Source organism: Myotis yumanensis, unplaced genomic scaffold, assembly GCF_028538775.1.
Source record: "Myotis yumanensis isolate MYYU_CA2020_CCGP unplaced genomic scaffold, mMyoYum1.0.hap1 SCAF_15, whole genome shotgun sequence".
In the NCBI taxonomy this organism is placed as follows: Eukaryota; Metazoa; Chordata; class Mammalia; order Chiroptera; family Vespertilionidae; genus Myotis; species Myotis yumanensis.
The window spans coordinates 16,665,680-16,671,025 of record NW_027223766.1 but is presented as its reverse complement, the minus strand read 5'-3'; positions in this window follow the sequence as shown (position 1 = coordinate 16,671,025).

Genomic DNA, 5,346 nt, shown 5'->3' with positions numbered 1-5,346 from the left:
CCGCCCGGAAAAAAAAAAAAAAAAAAAAAGCGAGCCCACGGCGGGACGAGCATGCGCAGCAGGGAGGCGGCGCTCGCCTGTGCCGCGGTCGCCCCTGTCAGCCCACAGCGCCGCCTGGCGACCGGAGGCCGGAAGTACCGGCCGGCGAGGGCAGAAGCCTGCGCCAAGCAGCGTGCCACCCCTGCTCCGCGCCAGACCAGGGGTTGAGGCACAAACTTCGTGAGCGGAGTGAGCAGGCTAAATCCCCAGCCCGGGCGCTGACCGCCACGTGTTGTGGCGGGCAGGGCCGCAGGCATGCTTTCCCGCCCTCCTGGCTACCTTGGGCTGGGTTGTCAGTGCCTGCTTCCTTGTTGAGTGTCACTTCTTTTTTATTTTTTTAAAAATATATTTTATTGATTTTTTACAGAGAGGAAGGGAGAGGGATAGAGAGTTAGAAACATCGATGAGAGAGAAACATCGGTCAGCTGCCTCCTGCACATCCCGAACGGGGATGTGCCCGCAACCCAGGTACATGCCCTTGACCGGAATCGAACCTGGGACCTTTCAGTCCGCAGGCCGACGCTCTATCCACTGAGCCAAACCGGTTTCGGCAGAGTGTCACTTATTTAAAAACAAAACATATATATATTTGGTGACCCACTGAGACACATTGGCTGGGCTAAGAATGTGGGTTTTTGAACCAGAATTCTGCCACTTATTATCTGTGTGATCATGAACAAGTTACGTAAACTCTATGAGTCTTGATTTCCGCATTCATTTATGCATTCATTTATTCAAAGAATATTTATTGGGGAGCTAGGCACTGGGGATACAGAACTGAATTAAAAATACAAATTAACCTATTCTGATGGGCTTTCAGTCTAGCGGTGGGAAAACTTTAAACAAGATTTAAAAAGTAGAACATGTTAAACTGAGATGAGGGTCCCAGAGAAAAATAAAGCAAGGGAATAGGGACAGTGTTGGGAAGTTGCATTTGCCTGAAGACCTCAAGGAGGTGAGGGAGCAAGCCACCTGGATATCATCTATAAAAAGATTGCCGAAACCGGTTTGGCTCAGTGGATAGAGCGTCGGCCTGCGGACTGAAAGGTCCCAGGTTCGATTCCGGTCAAGGGCATGTACCTGGGTTGCGGGCACATCCCCAGTGGGGAGTGTGCAGGAGGCAGCTGATCGATGTTTCTCTCTCATCGATGTTTCTAACTCTCTATCTCTCTCCCTTCCTCTCTGTAAAAAATCAATAAAATATATTTAAAAAAAAAAAGATTACTGTAAGTGCCTACTTTAGCAACTAAATAGATGATTCAAGGAAAGTAATTAGTAGAGGGTTAGAGCTCTATAAATATTAGCTGTTATTGTGTTCCTCCTTTCTGGTCAAATGATTACTGGTTTCACTCACCTCCAAATCGCCTTCCAGTTTTTACATTAGAATGATGCTTCAAATAAGCTCAAAGTTTTTGGTGGTTTCCCCCAAGACTAGCCCATGATGATTTGGCCCTGCTTACTCAGACGGGCTCAAACCCTGCCTGGATAGGCCCCAATCTCCTAGTACCAGCATTACTGACTTCACACACTGTACAGCATGCGCTCTCCCCTGGCTCTGTGTCTACTGCTTCTGTCCAGAATGCTTTCTCCTCTTCCCCCAGGACACTCCTACCCAGCGGTTCTCAACCTGTGGGTTGCGACCCCTTTGGCGGTCGAACGACCCTTTCATAGGGGTCGCCTAAGACTATCCTACATATCAGATATTTACATTACGATTCATAACAGTAGCAACATTACAGTTATGAAGAAGAAACAAAAATAATTTTATGGTTGGGTCACAACATGAGGAATTGTATTTAAAAGGCCAGAAGGTTGAGAACTACTGCTCCTACCCATTCCTCTAAATCTCATTCATGTGTGACCTCTTTGAAACCTTCACTGACTGCTCCCTTATAATTCAATTATATGTTTTAATAGCTTTGAGCTATAATTTATATCACATAGTTTGCCTATTTTAGGTGCACAATCTGAAGGTTTTTAGTGTATTACAAAGTTGTGCAGCCAACACAATAATCTAACTTTAGAACATTTTTATTATCCCCAAAGGAAAGAGTCTTTGTTCTTGAAACTCATATGCCTGGAATGAAAGACAGATAATAGACAAATAATTGCTGATGTGATGGGTGTTTTCAAGACTTGCTTGGGGAAGGGTGCAATGGAAGGGTTCTAGGTCACTTGGAAGTTAAGTGTTCCATTGAAGATGAGTTTTTAAACTGAAATTGACTTTTTCATACCTTAAAATTTAATTATTTTTCACTCTTTGATGAGAAAATATCCCCACTGGTCTTTCAGCTGCATAAACCTACCATACTCTGGTCAGGCCTAGGACCTGGGGTGATCATTTGTATTTGGCAAGACAGAGGACGTGTGGTTGTCTAATTGGGTTTCGCAGGAAACAGATGCCAAAACAGACTTAGAATCATAAGAGATTTATTGACAATAGCATTTGTGAAATATAAAGGGAAGAGGAGTCAGCAGGGAAAGCCTTCAGACTACAGCGCAGGTCTGACATCTGTGAAAGGAAGGAAGGAGGACTGGGCAGGAAGAGCTTCAGACTGTGTAGCCAAGTTTTGGCGGGCCCAGTGGGGAGCTCCAGTACGCTGGGCAGAAACAGTAAGTGTTTCTACCACTGATGTGCTCAGTCAGGCACTGCAAGCTCCTACCCTGCATGCTTGCCCTCTTCGTTAGGCACCATCTCCATAGCTCTCTATTGGGCTCTGCTAACCACTCTTTTGGTTTAGGGACAATCTGTTCTTTTTGCAGTAAGGATCACCTCAATGTGGCAGGGAGAGCTCAGGTAATGGGTAATTGGCCCATGAGCTCCGTGTACAGGTTCTACACGGCATCTTGGGAGCTTTGTTCACCTGGGTGTGCTCGATGACCAGAGAATCTACATCTACACCCTTAAGTCCAGCATGATTCTCTGCATTTTTAAGCATGTGCAGCAAAAATTCAGCACTCTTTTTTGGGCCACTGGCCCTGCGTCCAGCCCCACTCTTCGGCCTGGGCACACCTACCAACTCCACCACTGTAATGACAGAATGGCACACGATGCTTCTGGAAAGTGACATCCTTTAGATAATTGGTGGCTTTTGGGAAATGCATACCCTTGATGGCCTGGGTAGTTTCATGAGTGTTTGTGAAGTTTTCTGGGTCAAGTGAATAGCGAACCATTTTCAGAGGTCGCCTCAGGCCACTCACAGGAAGAGTAGGACTATTTCTACATCCCTCGTTTCTTTGTTTGTTTCAGTTGGTCTCATTTTTCCTTATTGTAAATAGATGTTATTTACATGGCAGAGAATACGGTCACTTGAGGTTCTATCAGAACAATACCCAGGAAAGACTTAGACTAGGTTGGCTTGGTTGCTTGATCATTTTCTGGGTCAACCTTTGTGGCCCACTTTAGTCACATGCTTTTCCCTATGGGTAGGGTGAGTCTATTACCAGAAGTTGTGGAGGAAGGGGTTTGGGGTAAATAAGAACATGAACCATCTGATGGACAGGTTCTGGATGTAGAGGAAGAGCAGGAGGTGGTTGGATCAGAGGAGGTAAAAAATCAACAGTAGCATGAACACAAGTGAATGTGTATAATAGATGGGTGGAGTAACTTGTATTTGGGGCAACGACCAAGAGCTATGGAGATGTATGGTGGGGTGGATATCTGAAATAACCTCAGCAGACACAGAGGGAGGAAGGGGTCTTCGTTTGGATTTGTTATGCTTTCAAGAGGGTCCTAAAATGCATCAGCATTTCCTGGGGGGTTGGCACATGCTGGACACAACAGCTTATTTGGGGATGGCTTCAAAAGGCAGCTGGGCACTTCCAGCTGCCAGGAAGCACGCAGTACATCACTTTCACCTGAGGAGAATGAATCATTCTCTTTTTGCATCATTCTGTGCAAAATGCTTTCGTAAATGGCTTCTATAATTAGAAGGTCTTATGCCTCAGGGAATCTGTAGCTGGTTGAACTGAGCTGATATCTTGTAGCCATCAAAAAATGATGTATGGCTCATTGCCTAGTAGAATCAAGGTCTTAGGGTGGTGGCCAAAGATTCTTTGGAGCTGTTTTCTTGATTGCATCAGCCCAAGACAAAGCTTACAGCACAAATGAAAAAGCTAACATGTAGACAATTCTTTGCAGTCCCCCAAGCACTGTTGATATATATTAGTAATTTTAACCTTTTATTAACCTGGAACATAATGTTATCCCTATTTCAAATAAGGAAATAGAGGCTCTGTAAAATAACTTGTTTAGGATTTTACAACTATTGAATTTTAACTCCCAAGGTGAAGAATGTGAATTTAATCTTAGAAAGTTACGGTAAGAATTTATTAAAGAATAAAGATGGCATTTTTTTTGAGCTTAAATGGTACAAGTCAAAGTGAAATAATCATAGAGGAATATGTGAATATATTATTGAAGACAATGACTAAATAATAGCAACTAGTATTTACTGGGTGCAAAGGGTTGTACTAAACACTATGAACACTTAATACTCATACCTTGGAGAGAATCGAAGATGGCGGCATAGGTAAACACCTGAGACTGCCGCCGTAAACAACCACTTCAAAAATACAACTAAAAGTCGGAACGGACATCAACCAGAACCACAGGAAGGCTGGCTGAGGAGAGACTCTTCAACTAGAAGCAAAAACAACAGCATTCCCACGCACAGAGGAGGCGCAGTGTGGAAAATTTAAAGGTACGGTAGTGCGGTGGTGAGGTGGTGCGCGCGCAAAGCAGGCTGGTGGCTAAGGGCGCGGTTGTCGTTTTCAATCAGGAGTGAGTCTCAGACTCTGGGCTACAGATCCGGGCGAGTCTCTAGGGACCCAGACTCAAACGGGAGAAGCGGGACTGTCTGGCTACGGCCCCTCCGAGGTTTGCAGCGGTTGCTGGGACAGAGAGGCAGAGCCCCTGGGGACGGACTGAGAGCGGCCATAACTGCTCCCTCCCCCCGCCCTGTGGATCCTGCCCCGCCTAAGCTCTGTGCAGAGCCATTTGCCGATCGCCTCAGGCAAGGGCTGGACTAGCGCCTCCCCAGAAGACAGACGCTTTCCAAACAGCTGATTCCTACAGCCAGTCGGCCTGGTGGTCAAATCCCTCTAGTGTTAACTACAACAATTAAGGCTTGGCTAGAACAAGACTGCGCACAGAGACCACAAGGGGGCGCACCAAGAAAGCATAAAAGATGCGGAGACAAAAAAACATGACAGAAATGGAGGATATGGAGCTAAGAATCGCAATTTTGAGGGCTTGCCATAAATTTGTGCAGAGCCTCACGAAAACTAATGAGACCCTCGATGTTA